The sequence below is a fragment of the Kogia breviceps genome, chromosome 10, assembly GCF_026419965.1.
Source record: "Kogia breviceps isolate mKogBre1 chromosome 10, mKogBre1 haplotype 1, whole genome shotgun sequence".
In the NCBI taxonomy this organism is placed as follows: domain Eukaryota; kingdom Metazoa; phylum Chordata; class Mammalia; order Artiodactyla; family Physeteridae; genus Kogia; species Kogia breviceps.
The window spans coordinates 103,771,546-103,784,271 of NC_081319.1; the positions used below are offsets into that span (position 1 = coordinate 103,771,546).

The following is a 12,726-nucleotide window of genomic DNA, read 5'->3' on the forward strand; positions in this document are numbered from 1 at the left end:
AGTTAAGTGTATGAAAAGGCCCTATTTCTGGACAAACATAAAGAGTGAAGCAACGAGGACACTCGCTAGGGGCCGTCTGGGGACCAGGGACGGGGCTGGGGGGAGCATGGCCGCCCCGTGGGACCCGGTCTCTTCCTCCCAAACTCTCCTCCCGCAGCCACACCTCCAGGGATGCCTGCTCCTCTCCCCAGCTTCTCCAGTTCTCTTTTGGTGGGCCCAACACTCACTCATCTGTTTTATTTTAATTCGGAAGCCTTTCTGAGCACAGGTATGCTCGATGCTGGAACTCGGGGCAGTGGGCTGGAGGGAGACGAGGACCATTGACACCTGAGTGCCAGGTGCCAGGTACCACCGCTTGCGCGGCCCAGCATGAACCCATCTGACACCCACGGCCCCTGGCGGCTGAACGCGAGGTGGTCCCTGCCCTCAAGGGCACCCGATGCCGGCACTCCGTGGGTGCTGACCAGTGAGCTGTATTGTTTATGAGGCTTGGGGCCGGCGAGGAAGGACGCACGTTAAGAAGCGACGCAGAGCGTGTACAGGGCTCCAGAGCAGCGGAGCGCGGGAGGGGCCGGAACCCCGAGGCACACAGGCCCCTGGGGCGGACTCTGTGATGGGGGCGCAGAACACCCCGGGGAGGAGAGCCGGAGGAGGGGGGCAGGGGCTGCTAAGGGTCTGCACGGCCAGGCCACGCTGCGGCCCGGGCGACGCGGGACACTGGACACGTGACGTGATAAATCACGCTGGGACACGGGGAAGGGAGAGGTCTGCAGCCGTGCTCGCGAATGCCGAGGCCCCGAGACGGGCCGAGGGGCCCCGTTTTTATGATCTTCAATTTTTAATGGGAAAGGATGTCTGAGAAGACAGACATCAAACGGCGCACCCCAAACCGAAAGCTCCACGGGCCTCGACGGATTTCACTGCAAAGGGCCTTTGAGCTCCAGGTGCGCAGCACGGCCCCGCTCGGCCCTCTGACACAGTGCGGCCCACAGAAGGAAGTGCAGGAGATCAAGGGCAGGACAGAGGGAAACTGTTCATTAAAAACCTCGCTTGTCGCATGGGAGCCGTGGCTTTGAAGCCGGGGGCCAGAGCCGAGGGTGGGGTGGGACACGCGGAGTAAAGAATGATCTGGTCCAAGACGTCACTAGTGCTGGGGTTGAGAAGCCCGGCTTAGGGTGATTTAGGTCAACCCCTTGGGAAATGGGCAGGTTTTTCTGAGGGTAAGTGAAGGAATATAGTGTGTAATTTAATACTTGGAAACCTGTGCTTCAAAACCAAGCAAAGAGAAAACAAAAACAAAGCAGGGAAGCCTGCTGCTTAAAGAGTGAGGGCAGAGCACCCGAGAATGACCCGGACCCCGTCCCTCCAGAGGGAAGAACAGAACCCAGAATCTATAGGAATACACAGCACGGTGATACGTCCTAGAACTTTCCAAAGAGAAAGATAAAATGAGCACATATGTCATCTTTGAAAATACAAAGAGTTGGATGCACGTTGCCTTTTCTGAACAAAGCTTCTCTGGGATGAGACTGTGTGCCTCCCGCTGCCTGCCCCCCGAATTGCCTCAGACCCCCCCCCGCTCCAATCTCCTCATCCCCTGGTACTCTCTGCCCGGTCCAGGCCCGGCCCCGAGGCTGGGATCCGAGACCCCTCTGCACGGGCTGGAGCTTGGGCTCCACATAGGCTCAGGGCGCCTGGCCCTCTGCCCCGCCCTCAGGAGCACCCAGGACAGACAAGAGCCCCGACCGAGCGCGGCTCGAGACCGACGGGGCTCTGGGGGCACCTCACTCCTCAGCACAAGCCGTCCATTTCAGCTCCCGAGAGAGGAAGGTGAGTCAACACGCATTCAAGACCACGTCCACCACCAGCTGCACGGGGCCTGGCTCTTTCCCGCAGCAGGAATATTGATGCCGCCTGGGACTAAAGCCTTCTTTGCTAAGTGCCCTTTTCAGTTAAGTTGTGAGAAATGGAAATCATAGCCGTCTGCAACGTGAGTGGGCACTTCGGATGCTGAGAGCCATCGCAATCCAGTGCCAGCCTCCCGAGCAGCATGGCTCCCAACAGGCTGCAGGATGGGCGCTGTCAAAAGTATGCTGCCCAGCGCTACAGACAAGCGACCCTTTGCACCACCTTCAAAAGTCAATGGAAGGGGCTTCCCTGGTGACGCAGTGGTTGAGAGTCCGCCTGCCGACGCAGGGGACGCCGGTTCGAGACCTGGTCCGGGAAGATCCCACGTGCCGCGGAGCAACTAAGCCCGTGCGCCACAGCTACTGAGCCTGTGCCCTAGAGCCTTCGAGCCACAACTACTGAGCCCACGTGCCACAACTACTGGAGCCCGTGCTCCACAACAAGAGAAGCCACCACAATGAGAAGCCCACGTGCCGCAACTAGAGATAGCCCGCGCAGCAACGAAGACCCAATGTAACCAAAAAAAAAGTCAACGGAAGGAGGAGTGGTGAGTCCACGTGGGGTGGCCTCTGGGACATCTTCCACACAGCAAGCTCAGCAACTCCTACAAAGCTGGGTCCCCAGATGCAGGGCCAGCAGCCTCAGAGAGTGGAAAACGCTACCAGAAAGCACAGCTCACGTGGGGCAAGAACCTGGTTATTTCCTGGGGAAGCCCGATCACAGGAGGCTCAGGACCGGGCCCGACATTCCCAGGACTAGAAACCGAGCCTCGGCACCCTTGCCCCGGCTCGGCTCCCCTGAAGTTCCAGGCTTGCCTTCTGATTTAAGCCACCTGGCTGCCAGGTACAGCTCTCCACAGTACACACCGTGTTTCTCCTACAGGGACATATGCAGTAGGAGAGAATCACTGAGCACGGTCTCCGCTCTGCCAACAGCGAAAATCATTCTGAAGAAGGTATCCTCTCTAGATGAACGAAATTATTCTTCCTATACGTCCATGCCCCACTCCCCATCATAAATAGTCAATTTCAGCTTAAGCAAACCTTGCTTCAAAAATAGCAAAAAAAAGCAAAAACCCCCCAATAAATCTGTAATGCTCTAAAACCCGTAATTCGCCTCCAAGTGTCACAATGTGAAAGCACCAAGTCCCATGAAGTGCATCAGCAGGCAACATGAGACCATCGCCAGCTATTAGACTACTGAAACGAACCCAAATTACTGGGTAGAATTGCAGGCCAGGCATAATTCCTCTATTTACATTTCTCATGATACTATCCCTGCGACTGGAAACTCCTGCTACCGCTCAAAATTAGCGAAGGATGCAGGCACTGTTGATGAAACATTAATGACCACTTTGCAAGTGTTCTCGGGCCGCTTTAGTTCATCGCGGCCCATCGCTGCGGCACTCACCCACCTCCCAATTTAGTCTCTCAGTTACTCAGCATCCATTAGGCGCCCACGGTAAGCTAAGCTCCGAGGGGCCTTTTGCCCACAGCACCGCCCCTCTGACACTCCACGCACCTGACGTTCTTCTCTCCGCACAGGCAAATCGACCTTGGCCTTGAGGCAGGAAGCGCGTTTAGAAATCATCCTCTCTGGGCGTCCCTTGCGCTACATCTCCAAGTGCTGAGGACACAGGGCAATGAGCCTGGTGGGATAGAAAGCTCCAGGAACTCTTCTGCACCCAGAAGAGTGCAGAAGAGTTTCCCTCCCAATGCATCGGAGGGAAACATACCTGAAAATGAGGTCCTTGTGGTACCTCAATCCGTGAATTCTTCAGAGATCCACGTTATCCGGCCTTAATTAATTAACTCAGCCATTTATTAAATATTTACTGAGCGCCTACAGTGTTGGCGGCACTGTCTCACACAGAAGAAGGTAAGAGTAACTCAGCGGAGGGCTGAGCGCTGCGGCGTGTCAGAGCCAAGTTCTGATGGCACAGACATGGGCCCACCCTCACCCGTGTGCAGCCGGGGACCACGGAGGAAGGATGAGGTGAGAGACATGGAAGGGCCCTCCTCGTTCCAAACGACACCCCTCTCTGCCTGTTACAGACTCAGATGCACGCTGAGTCACAAAGCCTGACTCCAGAAGGTCCCCGAGTGCGCTTCCTTCACAAACCCCTGCAACCCCCCGGGGCAGCATTTCTGGTCTTTATTTAGCACCATGCCAGTTACCTCTGAAAAGTGATAACGAATACAAATGACACCACGACCAAGGTGCAAGGAGCAGATGCTGTGAAACAGGTACAAACGAAATGTTCCAGGGGACCCGGGGAGAAAGGAAACGCAAGGCAGAGGGACAGGGTGTGACGGCGGAGGCGGCATAATGGGAGCTGGCCCCCCAGGGATGGTTCTCGCCAGTGAAACCCATGGCGGCGAAGGCAACCTCTACCGCCGCCGCGGCAGCCGCCGCGTCTACAAGCGATTTCCTGGGTGCTGAGCGCTGGAGTCACGCTTTTCCCAGCACAACAGCGCACCGGCAAAGGTATGATTAAGCCCATTTCTGAGATGGTCAAAGCAGAGCTCAAGGCGGCGAGATGCCTTCCCCAAGATCACACCATTTGCACATGACGGTGGCGAAGCTGGGATGTGCGTCCTGTCTGTCTAACGGAGACCATCACTGAGACGCGGCACGTTCACCCCACGTCCAGCTGCCCGGGACGCGTGCCCTGCGAGGGCCCGAGTCCCTGGGGAGTGTGGTCTATTGCTGAGACCCGGTGCAGGAGCCACCGGCAGCTCAAGGTGCTTCCAAGAGTCGAGAAAGCGGTGCGCCCTGGGGCTAAAGCGGGCAGCGGAGACCTCGGCTCTGGGGACCGTGGGCTGGTTCCTTTAACTGCTGCTTCTTTTCCCGCCGTCTGTAGCCTCTAATCTCTGCCAAAACGATGGCTGTTCTGCAGTAGGGGGTCTCTGAGGCGCACGGACCCTCAGGCTCCCTCCTTATTTTTTTCTACAGTAACCCAAGTGGGAATACAAAAAAGGTTTTAAAGAGAAAAAAAAGGGCAAAGTTTCTCTTTGTGTTTCAACTGCAGGGTGGGAGGAGGAGGTGAGAACCCAAGCAGGTACCACGGTGGGGCTGGGGGGTGGGGGGGAAGGAGAGGGTGTGGGAGGTGGAGTGGGGAGGGGGAAGCAGACCCAGCCTTCCAAAAGCAGGCCTTGCCAGGCTGCTGTGGCCACTGCCCTACTGTGCCAGTCACTTAACTGCTCCAGTTCACCCACGTTCCTTCCCATGAATGTTTCTAAAATAATGACCCTGACAAAGACGACACTCAGAACACAGACAACACTTCCACAGCACTTTTCACACGCCAGGCACTAGTCCAAGAGCCTCACACCATCAACTCATTCAATCTTTACAGGTTCGTAGGTATTACTGTTGCTGTGTTACAGATGTGGAAACTGAGGCCCGGAGATGGCCAGGAACTGAACGCAGGCAGCTGGGCTGGAGAGGCCATGCTTAGAACTGTTTTATAACAACTGCCTCAAAACTCAGATCTGATCTCTCTCCCCACTCAGACTCTTTGCTCACCTCTTACTGCTTATCAAGTTCAGTTACTGACCGTCAATTTCAGGTCTGACTTGTCAGCTGGCACTCAAGGCCCCACACAGCCTCCCCCCGGAGTCGCTTTCTCCCCACAGATCTCCTTCGGCCTCGGCTCCATTCCCTGCGTGGGGTCCAGAGGGCTGCTGTTCTTGGCCAGTACTGCTTGGTCTCTCTTCCCCATGCGTTGGCCGGGCATGTCCTCCCCTCCGTTTCTGTGGATCCAGATTTCACCCACTTTCCTGTTCTAGGAGCTTCCCTCCCATATGCTCATCCCCCCACCCACCCCCGCTGGCCCTGAGCCCCAGAAACAACACTCTGTGACGTCTTTCTCCCACTGTGACATTGGCGCTTCACGCAGGGAAGGAGCCGACCATAACGCTCTGCGCGTTCGCCTCTGCCCTCCTCAGTCCTGCGCTGCCCCCTTCTCACATCTCCCCTCCACTCTGTATTTCTGAGTGACCCTCAAAGTCTGGAAGCAGCAGTTTGGGGAGGGCATTGTCCTGCTTTGGTTTCCTTCTAGGGTCTCTGAGGCTTTGAAGAGAGGAAAAGCGCTGGCTCAGCTTTTCTCCTCTAGAAATTATCCTTCCTGCCAGAATTATAACAAACAGATGCATACTTCTACCCTCCTCAGGCCTAGTCAGGGTTTATTGATTACTAAACCTACCCCATCTCCTGGGCTAGGAGGTAACCCAACCTACAACCTGGAGAACACAGCAGGGGCCATCCTGATCTATTGCTCTAAGTTCTAAGAAGTCCTCTGAGCGGGGGTGGGAAACTGCCTGCCTCCTTCTCAACCCCACTCGGGGCTTCACCCACTTAGTACCCGGCCCCACGGGGCTATGGCATGACCCTTCCCATTTGGGAAAATATCTTCTATTTTCTACATGATCCTAAGTTTCCTAGAGGTTGGCTTAATGTTCTATTTTTCTTTATATCTCCCACAGTGCCTTGTATACAACCTGCCACTTAACAGACATTCAATACATTTTTGATGAATGAATAAATGACTTTTTCCAAAAGCACCAATATGATACACCCACAAAGAATAAATTAATAATAAATAATAATAAACATCATATTAGAGGTCCTAACCAGTGTAATAAGGCAAGAGAAAGAAAAAGAAACAAAAGGCTTATGGATTGGAAAGGAAAAAATAAAATTCTCTTATTCACAGATGACATGATTTGCCTCACAGAAAACCCCAAAGGATCTATAAAAAGGCTACTAAACTTTAGTAAGGTCACAAAATACAGGGTCAATATTAAAAAATCAATGATTTTTCTACAAACTAGCAATTAACAATTGGGAACTGAAAAATAAAAACAGTACCATTTGCAATAGCATCAAAAAATATGAAATATGTAAGAATAAGTCTAAGAAAATAAGTGCCAAATACATAGGCTGAAAAGTACCAACACTGATGACATAAATTAAAGAAAATCTAAATACATGGCAAGATATGCTACGGTAATGGACTGAAAGACTCAATAGTATTTTGATGTCAGTTCTTCCCAGACTAACCTACAGGTTCAACAGAATTCCAATTAAAATCTAAGGAGAAGTTTTTGTAGAAATCAACAAGCTGAATTTAATTTTTTTTAATGGAAAAGCAAAGGGATAGCTAAAACAATTCTGGAAAAGAACAAAGTTGGAGGGCTCTTACTACCTGATTCCAAGATTTACTATAAAGCAATAGTTAATCAAGCCAGTGTAATATTAGAGGAAGGAGAGACACATAAATAAAATGAACAGAATAGAAAATCCAAAATAGACCCACACATACATGGTCAGTTGATTTCTGAAAAAGGTGAAAATGCAATAAAATTTCATTTTACTCAGTGGTGAAAGGAGAGTCTATTCAACATGGTGCTAGAACAACTAGATCTCCACAACCAAAGACAGTAAAAAAGAAACCTCAATTCACAAAATATTACTTCAAACTAAAACTATAGAATGTCTGGAAGAAAATTTTTATAATCTTGGATTAGGAAAAGATTTCTTAGACACAACACCAAACATATGATCCATAAAAGACAAAAACTGATGACCTGGACCTTAATATAAAGAAAATAACTTAATTTAAAAAATGGACAAAAGATACGAACAGGCAGTTCACCAAAGACATACAGATGGCAGATAAGCACGTGAAAAGATACTTAACATCATCTGATATTAGCAAAATGCAAATTAAAAGCACAATAATTGGGCTTCCCTGGTGGCGCAGTGGTTGAGAGTCTGCCTGCCAATGCAGGGGACACGGGTTCATGCCCCGGTCCGGGAAGATCCCACATGCCGCGGAGCGGCTGGGCCCGTGAGCCGTGGCCGCTGAGCCTGCGCGTCCGGAGCCTGTGCTCCGCAACGGGAGAGGCCACAACAGTGAGAGGCCCGCGTACCGCAAAAAAAAAAAAAAAAAAAAAAAGCACAATAATTTATCACTACATCTATCAGACTATCTACAAAACCAACAAACACACCAATAAACAAAAAAGTCTGACGACACCAAGCGCTAGTGAGGATGTTGACCACGTGGGACTCACACATCGTTGGTGGGGAGGTAAGTGTGGAGAGCAGCTCGGCGGACTCGCGGCTGCCAAAGGACCAGCAATCGCACTCTTGAGCAGTCACCCAAGTGAAACGCAAACTTGTTCGCACAAACACCTGCCTATGAATGTCTAGCAGCTTTATGCATATTTGACAAAAATCGGAAACAACGTAAACACCCCTCACTCGGGAAATGGGTAGACAAAGTGTGGTTCACGCACACGACGGAACGCTGCTCAGCAATGAAAAGGAACTCACTCCCCTGACACACAGCGACGTGGGTGGGTCCCAAAGGCATCACGTGACTGCAAGAAATCAGGTGCAAAAGGTTATCTCATATGATTCCGTTTATATGCCACTCTGGCAAAGGCAAAGGTATATGGTTAGAAAGCAAATCAGCAGATGCTACGGGCTGAGGATGAGAGGCACGGCCGGCTAAGGGGGCACAAGGGAGAAGGGAACTGGGGGCGACGGTGGGACCGTTCTGTACGATGCCTGTCTGTGCTTGTTGAAACTTGCGGAACTGTCCACAAAAGGAAGATTTTTACTCTGTGTAAATATACCTTAATTTACAAGTAGAAGAAGAAATTATAAGGAAGTTAAAGAAAATTTTAAGTTCATTGGAAACTTGTGAAACCAAAAAAAGCCCCTTCCTGTCTAGGCCTTGGTCCACGGGGCAAAATAGGCTTTTTTTCAGTCACCTAAGCCCTACTTCGGCAGCATTTTGGAAACTACCCGCAGAAGTTCCCTGAAGTTCTTTTGTTCTAGTTATATTTCATAAACACGTGTTATTTCTGTGCACGTGCAATGGTTTCATGATTACGTCTAAATGAACTAATAAAATACTTTAGAATATCACGTTTAAAATTTTCACATGGTCGACAGCAGTAGATGTAACCCCATGTAAACAAGAGCTCCCTGGGGTCCTCGATGATTTTTAAGAACGTAAAGGGGATCTTGAGACTAAACAGTTCGAGACTCTCTGTTCTAGTGGCTAGTACGTGCTAGGTACTTGATAAGCGTTGTTGAATGCATATACTAAAGACACATTCTCTTTAACGTTTGTCTGCCCTCCCTTCTCTCTTTGAAAACACCTCCGTGGAGGTTTAACAACAGCTCACAGCTTTAGAGTCACGCCACCGCGAGGAAGACCCCGTATCAAGAACGCGAACCCCTGAAGTCAGGAGTCTCCCTCAGAATCAGTATAAAGTCTCCGACGTTATTATTTTTTCCATCCTTTTCTTTTTCTTACGTGCCCACATCAAGATACAAATTTTCCAACTAGTCGTACGTGTGCTTGATGCAGCTGCTGTCATCTGAATTACCGGTACTGCAGTGGAGTTTCTTTGTTTTTGCTGGGGTGCAGGAGGAACGCAGTGGTCTAGCTATGCTGCCTGCTGAGTGGGAGCCCGACCACCGTTTGAACACCACGTTTTAATAGGAAAGCATGTGACATGTTTTCACAGCGGCTCCCACGCTTCTGGGAGACAAGTGACATTGTGACTGTGACAGCTTTGTGGGCAACGGTGAGTCCAGGGAGTGTCTGCCTCGCCGGGCAACGAGGCCACGCTCGGAAGCCGCCTCGCGCCAAAGGCCACACGTGGCGCGTTACGGGGTTATCTGTGAACGGACGGCAATCCACAGAAGCAAGTACAACTTTTTAGATGCTGCTGCAGATCCTGAACTTGGAGTTGTCTTCCCCTAAAAGAGGGGCTCTCTCTTTCCTGTGTCCCACCAGTGATGAGCCTGGGACAGCCCCAGCTCCTGGCCGGCCAAGCCACCCAGAAATCCTCCTAAAGCCGCATAACGCTCTGCTTTGTGCTGAAGCCTGGAGAACGTCCACCCCCAAGGGCACTGACTGGACTCTCACAGCTGCCTGGCCTGCATTTTCCAAAAAGGGTCTTCCGCTTTCAAAGGCCCGTGTTAGCATCTAAGCGCTTCCCTCAGCCACAGGGAGCCTATGTCTTCAGACAAGTACCACTGAATCAGCGGGGAAGGGGTGGGGGACCGGGAGAGGAATCTCGGGTCCTGACTGTGATGTAAACGTCCTCTGCACGGATTGCAAGAGTCGAGACTCCCAGTGGATTGGAGATGTTCCCCCATCTTCCACGGGAAGGCTGAGGTGACTCATACTGGTTTAGAAGAACCAAAGATTCGATGTTAACGGGAAGATTCTAGATAAAACCTCCCCGTCCTTGCAACACATCTAACCTGAATCTAATAAACCAGAATTTAATGGAGACATTTTATTTTCAAATCCCCCAAAGCAGCCACATGGCTTTGGGGTGAGAGTTGGATTTCACAGGTCGAGCAGGAATAGGTTCAACTTTCCTCAGCTACTCGGTTAGGAGAGGAGAAGTGGGCCACCGAGAGAGGCAGAGAAACACCACATATTTGGGGGTTCAACGAGATGAAAAAGGTATTGGTTAAAAAGAAAAAAAATGCAGCTTGGGTTCTGAGTGGTCGCCCTTGACTGAAATATCCTAAACGTCTCCTCTTGTCGATCCGTCAATTACAGCCTGTTTCACCGATTTCCTGTTAACCCCTGCAACATCTGAAAACAGGGAAGTCACTACACGCCTATCAGCAAAGACGTGGCCAGCGCCGGGATGACAGGAAGTCTGCAGAAGAGGGTGTACAGTGGTGAGCACGAGATATTCACCCACTCTTGCTCTCAGCACCTACTCAGTAAGCTGCCGCCATGGGCCAGGCTTGGCGTGGGCCGGCCTGTTCACCAAGGGCCCAGGGTTGAGCAAGACAAACTAGTTCCTGCCCTCGGGAGGTTTAGGGCCAGCACAGAGAGTTGAGTAAATCATCACACAATTAATAGTTTAAAAAGTCCCCTTATTACTGATCCATCCTCGTCTTCCTGCCTTTGCAATTAAGGGAAATAGGGTAGAACAAGTTCTGATGCGTTCTTGGGGGACAGCTCACTAGAGTGATCAGGAAGTGGTAAGAAATGGGTCAAGACAAAGCTCATCAATGGCTGCTAAAACCACTAGGTGAAAAGCTGACAGGGGGTGGGGGGCGGGGGGACTTATCACAGGTGTATTAAGCTGCTGACACCTGAATCTACTGCTTAATCTTAATGGCACAAAAAGAGAGGCATATGGAAGTACAGAACAGCATCTGTGAAGCAGTCTTGTCCCCTCTGTAAAAAGTCAAACTTAAGTCTGACTAAGCCCGTAGATTCAACTAGCAGTTATACAGGAAACACGGAGGACACAAGAACATGGTAATGACATCACAGGGATGCAATCGGCTGCATCTCAGAATGCGGGAAGCTGCACGGCACAAACAACCCAATTTCTTCAACAACAAAAATGACCCCAAAAGAGGCAGAGAGGAAACACAGATTAAAAGGCACCGAAGAGACACCAGCCAAATACACCTGTGGGCCTTGTTGGGACCTGGATTCAACCAACTGTTGGGAAAACAAAGTATGAAATAAGCAAGAAAATTTGCACAGCGACTGCGTGGGGAAGTAAGCACATGAAAAGACGCTCCACATTATTATTATTATTCAATAAAAAGAAACGAAGTACTAACACACGCGACAATGTGCATGAATCTTTTTTTTTTTTTTTTTTTTTTTTGCAGTACGCGGGCCTCTCACTGCTGTGGCCTCTCCCGTTGCGGAGCACAGGCTCCGGACGCGCAGGCCCAGCGGCCATGGCTCACGGGCTTAGTTGCTCCGCGGCATGTGGGATCTTCCCGGACCAGGGCACGAACCCGTGTCTCCTGCATCGGCAGGCGGATTCTCAACCACTGCGCCACCAGGGAAGCCCAATGTGCATGAATCTTGAAAGCATTATGCTAAGTAAGAGAAGTCAGTCATAAAGGACACCATATATGATACGACTCCATACACAGGAAATGTACAGAATAGGCAAATCTATAGAAACAAGAAGCAGATCAGTGTTTGCCTAGCGCTGGGGAGGGGGTGGAGGAAAGATAATATTGGGGGGTTATGGCTAAGAGTTCCTGGGTTTGTTTTTGGGGTAGTAAAAGTATCCTAAAATGAATTGTGGTGATAGATTCACAACTCTGTGAATATGCTAAAAGCCACTGAATTGTACACTTAAGAGAAAAGAGTCAAGAGTTGGGCAGAGAGTGGGTGAGGACACAGGTGAAATACAACAGACCAGGCATTATAAACTTTTCAAATGTGTAGGTTCTCTCCCAGAGGCTCAAACCCCGCCTCTGCCAATTACCAGCTGTGTGAGCTGGGCAAGATAACTTCTTTGAACTTCAGCTTCCTTAAGTGTAAAATGGGGGTAATACAGGTTTATATGGACAAAATGAGGGTGATACATTTAAAGCATGTGGCACAGTGTCTGGAATATATAAAATGCTCAATAAACAGTGACCATTGTTATTCTCAACTCTTTTTTTGCTTTTTTTTTTTTTTTTTTTTTTATATCAGCCCTTTCAGGAGCATCTGTTTCCTCAGCATCTCCCTCAGAAACGACCGTCACGATGGACACCTAGTAGATGCTCAAAGAAGTCTTCCCGACTTTTCCAGGTGCTTCCTCGGCTTCGTCCTTATTTTTACGGTTCTCCTTAAGGAGACTGGCCTTCCAAGCGTTCTCTTTTCTGTGACTAAAGGAGTTAGTTTTCTGTTTGGTCTCAGGCTACGACTGAGGATTTCGGAAGAGCAGCAAGAGACGTCAGGAAACCCACTGTGGCCACATCCATCACCTCCGTGCCGGGAGGCCGACTCCCCCGCCCACC

The 12,726-nt window shown here is 50.3% G+C and overlaps 1 protein-coding gene across 15 annotated transcripts in view; it reads right to left on the minus strand.

The window, feature by feature from the left end:
* Positions 1 to 12,726, minus strand: part of FARS2 (phenylalanyl-tRNA synthetase 2, mitochondrial) — a 454,626-nt gene that overhangs the window by 115,982 nt on the left and 325,918 nt on the right. The gene's annotated exons all lie outside the window — the stretch shown is intronic.